Genomic DNA, 12,985 nt, shown 5'->3' with positions numbered 1-12,985 from the left:
AAGGAAAGATAGAAGGTTCAGTGACATGGAGGTTTTGCAGAAAAGCAAATGGGAAAAAATCAATTTTAAAATGAATCTTTTAGAATGCGAACATGTCTATTGCCATTTGCAGGACAGTCCATCATATATTCTGCATCCTTGCTTTGTATAGATTGTGAATGTTTGGTGTTTAATAGGGTAGTAAATAAAAGTTCTGTTTTTACTTTCATGAGAATATATTTGGCTTATTAGGTGATATTCCTGGGGCCTGAATTTTAAAAATTTATTGTAAAAAATTTCAAACATATACAAAAGAAGAGAGACTAGTCTAATAAATGCCCTCTGTCGGTGGCCCAAATTAAACAGCCAAATTATGCCACATTTGCTTCATCCACTTCCTCCTTTTTTTCTTAACTATTCTGAAGCAGACCCCATATTTTAGCTCTTTTTACTCCTACATTCTTCAGTATGCATTTCTTTTTTTTCTTAAAAAAGAGACATTTTTTACATAAACATAACATCTTTCTGACATCAAACAAAATTAATAATAATTATGTATGACCTGACATTATCTCCCTATTCAGTTTCCTCCACTTTTGTTTCAAAAATGCCATGTACCATTTGGGGTTGTTCATGAGGAATGCACACAGGATCCTTCTTCTCTTCCTCTTTACTTCCTATTCATGACTTATTAAAGAAACTGAATAAGTTCTCCCCTGTAACATCCCTATTCTGGATTTTTCTGTCAGCTTTCTCAGTTCACTTACTTCTCTAACCTCTGAGTTGCCTGCAAATTAGAAGTTAGCTCAACATACTTAATTAAAGTTCAGCTTTTATTTTGGCTCATGATGGGGCAGGTGGACAGGAAGACTTCATACATGGGACTTCTCCTTCAGACTGCATCACATTAGAGAGCGTATAAAGTCTCCTTGTCATGCTTTTAGTGATGCTGAAATTGGTCTGGTGATAGTCCAGTCTCCTCTCATTGTTTCATCCCTTGCTGGTTGTTCTCTCAATCAGTTCTGTCATTAGGGTTTGCAAGATAATAAATTTTTAATCTGCTACCCCTTCCACATTCATTAGTGGAAATTCTTCTATAAAGAATTTCTCTTGTGAACTATGGCTTTTGGATTTCCCTGACATAGTTCATCCTAAATAGAAACCTGGTGCTTTTGATAGATCTTAAATCCCTAGTTTAATGCCCAAGAGTAACTTTAGATATGAGGAGCACATGGCACTTACGTACCCATGTAATTGTAGGATTTTTATATAATAAAAGTATTTCATATGTGATTTTCATGAACATTGTCAGTATTAGGATAACTTTGTATAATTACCATATTCAGTTTTAATCAGGCTGGAATTGAGGACCTTTTCCTGGTTCTGCTTGGTCAGATGTACTGCCTTGTGGTAAGTTATGGATGATAAGTTGAGCTTCAAGGAATAGGAAACTTCATTAAGTCAGCAAACTAAACCCGTATCTCCTAGCAGAGTAGTAGCATAGGTAGGGATGATTTTATATTGCTATAATTATAAATTCAAGAATAAAACAATCACCATTTTTATTAGTTTATTCAACAATCAACACTAACTCCATTTTTACTTAACACTGTCAATGGACAAAACCTGAAGAAGAAGAAATAAAACCAAAATATTTCATTTTTAGATGACATGATTGATTAGGGAAACATATGGCAGTCAGCTTTAAAACTGTTTATGTACAATAAAAATTCAGTGAAGTACAGAATACAACGTATCTTTACATTGGTAATAATGGAAAAAGACCCAACTCAGAATTGTAACACATCAAAATATAATACTTAACAATAAATTTGAGAGAGGTGTTAGAACTTTAGAAAGAAACTATTAATATATTTGAAAATATTTTAAGATCAAATAAATGGAAACTTTCTGAATCATGAGAATATTGGAAAATTGGCTATAAGTAATTTATAGATTTCTGGGTTTACTTCTAATTTTCAAAATTCCTAGTGATTTTTTAAGACTCATATACTTATTTAAAGAGAGCACAGCGAGAGGGGCAGGAGAGGGAGAGAATCTCCAACAGACTACCCACTGAGCCCCATCCCTGGGCTCTGTCCCAGGACCTTGAGATCATGACCTGAGCTGAAACCAAGAGTCAGAAGCTTAACTGACTGCCCCACTCAGGTGCCCCTCTAAGTGATTTATAGTGATTCTGCAGTGGGGGAAGTCTCACCCCTGATATGTATCAGAAACCTTTTAAGGCAACAATGTCTAAATTAGTAGAGTGATGCAGGAATAGATAGGCAGCCTGGCTAACTACAAGAGACCTCTGTGCCTCTTGGGAGATTTAAATATAAACTTTACTTGACCCTGACTTCCTGGTCAGTGAGAGTTAAGAGAAATGCTCTTCATCCTGTGACTTACAGATGAGATTTCTGTGCCTGACTAATGCATTTCATATTTCTTACTTCTGCTTGCATGCCACCCTGATTTCTGCTAGTGCCAATACAGGTATGAAATTGGCCCCTTTAGCGAGTTTCAAAAACTTAGCAGTTTTTAGTTTACCAGCAGACTTTTTTTCTTGGTCTTTGAGCAAAATGTTACTGTCCACATCCATGCCCTCTTTCCTAAGTAAATATAGTTGGTTTCTTAAGGGGAATTCTGAAGATTAAACCTTTTTTCCATTTTGTAAAACATGGATCATTGCAGCATTATTAGGAATCCAAAATTAGTCCCATCTACATATAACAACTGAATATATGATAAAAACTCTTTCCTATAGGAGAGACCACCTAAAGGATTATTTATTCAATATTGTTAGATCGTAGTCTTCGGTGGTATAACTGCAAAACTGATTAGACCAAAAAAAATGTTTCATTTGTGTTTTATACAACCATAGGAATTTAAAAGAAAAAGCATATACTATACCTTTGCATCTCATGTTTGATGCATTAGTGTAAGTCACCAAGATATAAAGATGTACTTGAATATCTGAAAAAAATTGTTAGACTGAAATATTGTAATTAAAAGGATCATGGGAGATTGTAGGAAATCTCTGCATTTGAAGTTGCAAATAAAATGATAATAGCTTTAATAATTTTATATTATTGCAGAATTTGCTAATTTAGGCATCAAGATCCTAGTATATAAGTGAGAGAAAATATGATAGATTAAGAATATGAAAATAAATATGAATAATAAATGCAGGAAAATACCTACCCATGTACTTATTACAAAGTTACGAGTAAAATGATTTTGCAGTTTTTTCACTGTATTAAAGGAATTAAATTTTTTTAGAAAGAAATCTAATATTGGCAAGATAAGCCATGATCAACACCAAACACTTTTGGAATGTAACACCAGGAGTATATGCTGAGAGTCACAATACTGTTCAGATATTTCACTAATAAGGAATTTAGGAAATAAATATTGTGCTAATTATAAGTCATAGATATAGAAAAAATGACTTAAATAGGACACAATGTAAAATATCATGTTTTCTTTAAATAGTTTTTTTTTGAGGACTCTAAAACAATTGTCCAATAGAACTTTCATGTTGATGAGAAGTTCTGTAATTTGCACTTCCCAATATGGTATCTATTAGGCACATGTGAACACATGAAATGTGGCTAAAGCAACTGAGGAACTTAATTTTACATTTCATTTAACGTTATTTGCACTGAAATACTCATGTAGGGCTAGTGACCATGGTATTGGACAGTGCAGTGCTAGAAATACAGAGAAATGTTAGGTGGAAAAAAATAAATTGTTAGTAATTTAGTAATTGCCAAAAAATTAATAAGTTTATATGACGTGATTACAAGTATGTAAATTCGGGATCCCTGGGTGGCGCAGCAGTTTGGCGCCTGCCTTTGGCCCAGGGCGCGATCCTGGAGACCCAGGATCAAGTCCCACGTCGGGCTCCCGGTGCATGGAGCCTGCTTCACCCTCTGCCTGTGTTTCTGCCCCTCTTTCTCTCTCTCTCTCTCTGTGTGACTATCATAAATAAATAAAGAAAAAAAATAAAAAAAGCAAGTATGTAAATTCCTGTATGTACATAAGGAGAATAATACTCAGAATTAAAATATCTGTGTTAGGATTGGAGGAAATGGGTGACTTTTTAAAAATGCTGATTTAAAACATCAGTTGAAAACAATACATCACTCTAGCATTATGCTGCTCAGTATAATAACCACTAGCCTGATGTGGCAATTTTCATTTAAATTAATTTAAATTAAGTAAAACTAAAAATTCAGTTCCTCAGTCACACTAGCCACATTTCAAGTGCTCAGTAGCACACATAGCTAATGTTTACCATTTAGACAGAGGAGATATAGAACATTTCTACCATTGCAAAAAATGCTGTTGTATAGATTTACAGAGCTGATAAAAGAATGTACTGCAACGAGTCATTGATTATGTATTAGTCAATAATTTCTAAGAGCACAAATGAATTAAAACTGGAAAGTGGTTTTAGTAAAAAGTGTAAGGAACAGTATCATAAGACCTTATACTTGTAACTTAGATCAGCACTCCATAAAGTATGGGCTGCCAACTAGTTCTGATTATATCATTCCATGACTAAATGCTTCATCTCAATTTCATACTTGTTTAGCAACATTTATAGCAATACGATAGTTATCTGTCATGCAAGCACATCACCTATCTTATCTCATTGAACTGATCTAGTTATTAATGAAGCTGCCTGTAGAATTCTATGTAGTATGAGCTGAGTATTAGCTGTGAGCAGTAGTCCACGAGTATGGATTCTCAATGGGAATAAAAACAGTTCTTTACTACAAATGATTTCACCCATATGTGAAGTTTAAGAAACAAATCAAATGACCATAAGGGAAGGGGGGAAAAAAGAGGGAAGCAAACCATAGAGATTCTTAATGATAGAGAACAAACTGAGGGTTTATGGAGGTGGGTGGGGAATGGGCTAGATGGGTGATTGGTATTATGGAGGACATTTGTGATGAGCACTGGGTGTTATATACAACTGATGAATCCCTAATTCTACTCCTGAAATCAATATTACACTGTAGATTAACTAGAATTTAGTACAAATTTGGGGAGAAAAACAGTACTATAGGCAGGATGAAAAACAGGTCAAGAGGAAAAAGAGAAAGGCTGCTCAGGGCAATTTTGTAAGGAACTTAAGTTGTTAGTATAGCATAATAATATAGTTGCAAGTGAAATTAAAAATTGAACACTAAATATCTGAACATGATAGACTTCATCCCTCCTTGCTGTAGAAACAAGGCAAAAGATTCATTCTTCAACAGTGTGAATAAGGATTGTAAAGGAATTCTTCCTAGTCAATGCCTCTATTTTAGGTTCCCTCTTCTCCTCCTGCGCATGGAGGGGATCCAGCCAGCTAGCAGAATCTTTTTCTTTTAGCAGAATTTCCAACTTCACATTTTCCTTTACCCCTTCTAAGCTCCTTTTGGCATACTGTTACACTTAGTTCTTTGTAACTCTTTTCATATCTTCCCCACAAAGTTTGTTTCAGAGGCTTGTAAAATGTCCAAAATGGGAAAATTGTTTTAGACTGAGCTTCTCATGCTTTGTTTTAAAATTTCCCCTTTTCAAGTTTATGCTTGATTCCCTGATACAAGACATTCAATTGAATTATTTGTGAAATGTGGAAAGCTTTTTACTACTGTAATTAAGGTATAATCTGTCAGCTAAACCGTTGTTTTAATGATACAGGGTAAGCATAATCCTAGACTTACTACCTGTATTCTTATTGTGATTTTGGCAGTATATCATGAATGTCTGTTCCCTGAAATGAAATGCCCCTTATGGGCTGTCCAGTTTGTTTTGAGGACCAATTCCATATTTGTGGAATTTGGGGTCAAATGGAAGCAAGTACTAAATAATTGTTCTTTCTTCTGATTCTAGGGACCTTGCATTTTGGGTTAAAAATCATATTCAGTCCTTGAATATGACTGATTCAATATGAATCAGTCAATATGACTGATTAATCTGATTTTAGCATTCTTTTTCTCCTTAGTTTATCAAATTTGAAAAAGATTAGAAAACACTTGATGGAAATCAGTCTGTTTTCAATAACAGTCTATAAGTTACAGAAAAATAAATGAGTAGTGTTCAGCATTTCTTGTTTAAATTTTGTGTTTTTTGAGATTGAACAAATTGTACGTATTTATTTAAAAAATATATAAATATGCTGATAGAATGGCATCTTCTGATTTCATTGTAATATTTTGATTTGCTTTAGTTGAGCAGAATTCTAGATAATTATCACTTGGTTTACATAGTATAGTATCTTTAAAAGATGAAAAATAATGCTAATGTGTTAAGCATGTTCCTTCTTAGCTCTATTAATCTTACTTTATTTGATATTTGGTAATATGTTTTTAAGGTACAGTATATGATTCCTGATCTGAACAAAGTATTCCATTTCTTTTTAGGATTTGGGTTGTAATAATAGATTTATAGCATTTCTCATTAAGTATGTTAAGGTACAGCATTTAATATGTAAATAGAGTTTTATATTGCTAATATTATTTCTATTTATCATGCTTCAGACTCCTCAGAATATTTGTAGTTTTCTATTTTATTTTATGCAAGTTTTGACCTTGAGGATATTGACTGATGGGTTAATATTTTTCCTATTCCCTTTTTTTAGTGCTTATGTTTTAGAAACTATTTAAGGTTTTTTAGGTAATCAGTGTTTAAAAAACAAGCTAAAACCCTTTTCCTTTGCAAGCTTATATTCTAGTGGATTGCTTCATATATGATTCTGTGGCAATTAACACAACCAGAAGGCTAGTTTTCTATTGTCAGTAAATGCATTATGTCATTATTTGGAAATACAGAGATACAGAAAAATGGGGGGAAATTTCTTCTAACTCAGTGAGTCTCGCTCATTGTTCTGTGATGAATTTAGCTTTACTGATGTTTTTAATTGAATTTACAAGAATGATCATTTGTCAACCCAAGATTTCTCTGCATTTTTCTCAACTTCCCAACTGATAATTCAGTGCTGACATAAAGTTAAACTAGCCACTGAAGGTTTTAGGCTTAAGGAGTAGTATTTGGAGCATGCAATATTCCTTAGAGAAGATACTCTTTTTTTGAAGATGATAATGTGGTTTTGGAATACTCAGGATTTTATCTAATTTCTTTTTTTCAGAACCTACATTTTGTACTATAGGTAGATAAGCTTGAACCAGATGGTATGATCTCAGTATAATATTTTACTCTTCTCTCCTCCTTCAGGAAAATCTTTAACTTCCACCACAAGAAGATTAAAAAGAGGTCCCTCCTGCACCAAGAAAGATCTGCAGATCTTTTTCAGTGTTCTTGGAGGTGTGGGGTGTGAGAACTTGATCAGTTTGTGTCAACCACCTTGTTCTCTAAAGGTAAGCACTGTGTAGTGAGTGCACACTCATGAGCCCAAGCTCCTAATGCAGGTCTGGTTTTGGAATGCTCCATTGAGGATTTGAGGCCATCAGACTTCCTCATTCATAGACGGATGGCCTAGGCAGCCACTTGTGGGCAAGGCATCACACACGTACATCAAGAGATGGTTTTCCTTGTTTAGAAGTGAGGCATATCCTAGAGATGTATGGGTGGGGTTTTTTTGTTTTGTTTTGTTTTATTTTAAATCCCAATTTTAATAAAACTTGTCTTCTAGTTCAGCCGGCATTTAAATCAGTTTAATAACTGCTATGGTTGATCCCTCATCAAGAACTCTTCTTGGATGTCTTCAGGTTTACATTCAAGAATTTTGAAGCAGTGATAGCGGTTTAAGCAGTCTGGTGATTTAATAGCTTAAATTGATATAAACTACTCTGAAGAGTTGTTTTTATGATCTTTCTGAAGCTGTCTCTTACCTTCAGAGAAAGTTTCTTAAACCATTTTTTAAATCTGTATTAAGATTCAGAAAGTATGGAAGCAAAGACCTTCTTAATCTTTAGTAAGTATATGATCATAAAATTGCTTATGGCAGATCCTAATTGAAAAAAGTTACTTAAAATGAGAGGTATTTTTCCTATCTTACAGCTTTTCCCTATCTCTAGGAAATAAAGAAATATACATTGTTGGTTCCATAAGACAAACCTCATAAAGGACAAATAAATTAGTGTCTCACTTTTACTTCTACTAAACTCTAATATCAGAAAACCTTATTGTTCTATCATACAGTGTATTGACACCTCCCAAAAAGACCAGCTCTAAATTAAATTGTCATTTGAATACCATTCGTTGACTATGAAGAAGAACAGGAGCATGTTGATTTTGAAAATGTCAAGATTAAAAGTAGGTTAGCATTAAATAAGATAATTTGGGCTGCCACCAAGAGATTAAACGTCTAACAAAACATTCGTGTTGTAGTCACCAGGATACTATAGTATTGACAATGATGATTTAAGGTGCTGATGAAGAAATTAATTAGTATACATCTAGTTTCATTTATCTTTTTTTTTTTTCCTTAAAGTGACCTTGGAAACTTTAGTTCTAAAAGATGTGAACTTCTAGAATGAAGCATTAAATTTGGGAGAAATCTGTTGATTTTTATCTAGTAGCTCTATCTTTGGTTTATGATAAATTTTATTGTCTTTTTAAAATAATTATTCTTCCTATATCTGCATAATAAAAGATATTAAGGAGGAAAAAAAAAACCCTTTGCATTTGCTGTTAGAATGGGGAAAAAATGGAGCTGAGACTTTTTTTGGAAAAACTTTGAGAACCAGTTTACTGTTTTGTTATGAAAATAGTTGAGGAATTAGAACTGGTCTTGCTGTTGTAACTGTCAGCAACTTTAAAATATTTAAATCTTCAAAGTAGGTATGATATAGCTAATATAGTGAAGATGTAGAGATTACTGTGTATTTGGAAATAACCTATATATAATTCTTTTGAACTTTTATTTGTCAGAGTATGTTAAACATTTTTAACTTTTATAATGGCATGAGACAGAATAGATGAATGCATTAACTCTTTGAGCCAGTTTAGAAAAAAATTTGAATTGAAAGTCAAACCAACTGAAAATGTAAGGATATAAGAATAACTAAATAGATTATTATGTGGTGCCTAGACTAAAGCATTATTGTAGCTGAATTTTTTATTTTTTTTTATTTTTTTTTATTTTTTTTATTTTTTTTTTTTTTAAATTTTTATTTATTTATGATAGTCACAGAGAGAGAGAGAGGCAGAGACACAGGCAGAGGGAGAAGCAGGCTCCATGCACCGGGAGCCCGACGTGGGATTCGATCCCGGGTCTCCAGGATCGCGCCCTGGGCCAAAGGCAGGCGCCAAACCGCTGCGCCACCCAGGGATCCCTGTAGCTGAATTTTTTAAATAAAAAAACTACCCCATCTTTTTAAAAATGAGTTGTTTTACAATAGTATTGGCAATATATTTTATAAAAAGAAAAATTTATTTCACCACATTGCAACTAGTGTTCTAATTTCAAATAAGTTATGTAGCATGGATATATATAATGGGGACCACTAAGATCTTGCCTTCTGTATCTAGGGTATGAAAAATAAGATCTTTTTTAAACAATTCTTATTAATAACATAAGACTTCCATTCATATTAGGCATTAAAGTAAACTATTGTTCTTTGATTTTTATAACATATGGAAGTGAAAACCCAACATATTGGCACTAAGGAATTCATCTCTTGGAAATGGAACTAGGATCTGTTATGTATACATATGCACATTTAATCATATACACATATACATCCTAGTATTTATTTCTTCTTTTGAATTATGTAAGAATGATTTGTCAAAGATCAGGTTTCTGATTTGTCTTTCACTAGCACTTAGATGTCAGGTTTTGTTTTTATTTTTAAAGAGTCATAGCTAATCCATGGAAACTGTCCCTACTAGAAATTTAGTTTCTTTGACATAATCATACTCCCTACCTATTCTAATAGCTAAAGGGAGGTAAGAGAGGCAGCTCTATGTTTACCAGTATTGATATTGTTTTTGCCAGTATTGATATTTTAGAGAAAGAACAAGGGCATTTTAGCCCAGCCCTCTCCTTAGAGCCATCTAGTCCAACACTCTTCAGTAAAAATATAATACAAACCACAAATACATATATAGCTGTAAGTTTGTTTTGTAGCCACATTAAAAAGGGAAAAAGAAAAGCGAAATTAATTTTAATTACATTTAAATAACCTAATATATCTAAAATATTACTTCAACATGTAATCAGTATAAAAATTTATGAGACATTTTACTTTTATTCAATGACGTATTCAAAATTTGATGTGTATTTTACACTTACAGAAAATTGTCTATTGAACTAGCCACATTCAAGTACGCAACAGCCACATGTAGCTAATAGCTACTGTATTAGTGCAGATCTACACCAAGAGTGAAGCTCCCATTTTTAGCCTCATCCATGCTGAATTCCACTGGGTGACTCTGTAAGCTACCCTTACCCAGGTTTAGAGTCGCCAGATTTAGCAGAAAACAAAAAAATCAAGAACAAAAAGCAGAATACCCAGTTTAATTTGAATTTCTGGTAAATAACGAGTAACTGTTCAGTATAATTGTCACCCATGCTATACTTGGAATGTACGTAGGAAAAAAAATGTTTATTTGCAATATAGATTAAACTGGGTGCCTGTATTTTATATGGCAATCCTATGCTGGTTTTAACTAAGTAGAAGACATCATCAGGCTTCCTAGATACTTGTAGGACTAGAGGGTAGAGAATCTCTTCCTCTGCAGGGAATTTTGATAACCCCCTCAAAATCAGCATGCAAACCAGAAACTATCTACAGCCCGTTTCTTTGTAATTCTCTAAGATATTTAAGACAGAAGATGGGTTTTTATCGTGGAAACTCAATCCTTAAAATTTAAACATTATAAATCTAAATTATTACATTAAGCTTAAAGGTTTATAAAATTTTATGGCTTGTGTGATTAGTTACTTGAGTTTCTAAAATAGAAATTATCTAAAGCATATTGCTAGTATCACCTCTTATGAAAAACATTTTACCCTTGATAACAGTCTTGGCAGTTTTCAGGGTCTTAGCTATTTCAAGTTAGTTTCTTACCATTGGTGCCCACTGCAGCTATCACATCATCTCGAGTTGGCAAGCATTAACACAAAATATTAGGATGCTAAATGCCAAGATAAGACTTATTTTACATGGCAAGTATTTAAGTACTTGTAATTCTGTGCTCTGGTATTGATCATTGGACCCTGACACAGTCGACAGCCTGAGGGCTTCTTTTTCAGAAGAACAGCTTTCATCCTTATTTTTTAACATTCTTAATGTTCAAGTTTTAGCACCATTTTGAAGCATGTAACAGTTTCTATAGTAGTAGATCTATCCCTCTTAACCTCTAAAAAGGAGACCATTTATAATTCGTGTTCTCTAAGGACAGTAATTACACCAGCTCCACACTCCCTCTCAGGGGGAACACTTGCCTTCACGAGGTGAATGACTTTAGGTAACAGGTCTGCATTACCAGCAAGGCAGATAGATCCAGCCGCCAGTGCGGTTTGCAGTTTAGCAGTTCAGTTTAAGCTATGGCGCATTCCAAATCCATTCATGCTTAGGAGAATGTACCCAAGAGTGTGGATATGTTTATAATTACTGCATTTCCTTCAGAGAACAAGAATTACAGGTAAGGTTTGTTTTAATGTGTTGGTTTTTTTCTTTTTTGCAGTGATCCAAAAATTATTTTTATATAAGAAATTTAAGGATCTGAAAGTATTACTCTTTTCCTGAAACAGTCACCTAAAAAGTCTCAAATATAGCCTATGTTATATAATAGTTTTCTTCCTCAGTCTAAGAAGGAATTGAACCTGGAAAGGAGGGGAGTGGGAAGAGACAACTTATTGTCATTTGAAAGCTGTGAATATCACACATTTTCATGTCTAGAAATATCCAGGTTTATGTAAGAATCTTACTTTGCCTAACTTCTAAGGTCTGAGGTATGAATTATTTTGTCAAATTAACACCTACATCTATATATAGATAAGGTGTTCAGCCTTTGTGAGTTAATATCTTTAACAGCAATGAGTAAATTTCTGAATTGTGTTTGGGTTTTCACTTTTATTCTCAAGACTGACTTCCTTTGGTTTAAAGATTTTAACCTTATTTCTGAAACCAAAATTTAAAGCTGTAAAATATCTTAAAATGTAGTTCCTTTTTTTTACCCAGTGATGTTTGGATGAACTTTAAAGGGTCTGTGAATCCCCTGAAATTATAATAAAATTTCACATGTATGTGTATTTTGCTGGGAAGAGTGTACATAATTTTCATCCTATTCTTGAAGGGTTTTGCAACAAAAAATTTGGTTAACAGCCACTGATAAGTCTAACACTATCACTTTACTGATAAGCTGAATTTTAAAGAATACGTTATTTGCCTTTACTCATTTGAAATTTAATACTTGTAAAAAGTATAAAGTTTGGTTCTAAAAAAACATTGTACTTGTTTTTAGAAGGAAAAGTTTTACCTTGAATTAATTAAATTTGAGAATATCAGCCTAACGGGGAGCAGTTTATTTGCTACTAGTTTCTTCCATTCTACCCTTTGACTGTAATCTTTACCAGCTGTTACATAAAAATGGCCCCTCAGTAAAGAGTGAGACTATTCTTAAAGATCAGTTAAAGAAAAAATGAATTATCTATTATAATTTGATTCCTACTTTTTTTCCTCTTTTCAAATCCCTTATTCAAAGAGAGTAAAACTCAAGAAAATAGGCAAATAATGTTATTTTGAGAATATTAAAAAAGCAGTTAATTGCTTTAATTAACATCACACTGAGCAGTGTTGCCTGAGACTCCTTCTAGTTCTGTCTCTAAAGAAAGTCTACAGTAGACTGTACATACTTCACGTTTTTCTGTGATGAGAGTATTTTAAGGTCATTCATTTTTTTATTAGAAGATGTTTTATTATTACAGTAGAATTTTAGTAAGTAATCAAATTCTATATTAAGGAAACTAATACTTTTTCAAATTAAAGGAAATACCTTTTTTTACTTTTTTTTTTTCTTTCTGGTAGCCACGAAAGTG

General features: G+C 33.2%; 1 protein-coding gene across 8 annotated transcripts in view; it reads left to right on the top strand.

Annotated features, from left to right (window-relative positions):
• Positions 1 to 12,985, top strand: part of ZEB1 (zinc finger E-box binding homeobox 1) — a 181,462-nt gene that overhangs the window by 51,511 nt on the left and 116,966 nt on the right. For 5 of the 8 annotated variants that reach the window (XM_025464059.2, XM_025464058.2, XM_049100153.1 and 2 more), the window contains one exon: positions 7,213 to 7,355. The exons of the other annotated variants lie outside the window; for them this stretch is intronic. The gene's annotated coding sequence lies outside the window, so the exon portion shown is untranslated. The remainder of the gene's footprint in view (positions 1 to 7,212; positions 7,356 to 12,985) is intronic. 8 annotated transcript variants of the gene reach the window in all.

Source organism: Canis lupus, chromosome 2 (genome assembly GCF_003254725.2).
Source record: "Canis lupus dingo isolate Sandy chromosome 2, ASM325472v2, whole genome shotgun sequence".
In the NCBI taxonomy this organism is placed as follows: Eukaryota; Metazoa; Chordata; class Mammalia; order Carnivora; family Canidae; genus Canis; species Canis lupus.
The sequence above is the reverse complement of the archived record's forward strand: the minus strand, read 5'-3'. Positions and strand labels throughout refer to the sequence as shown.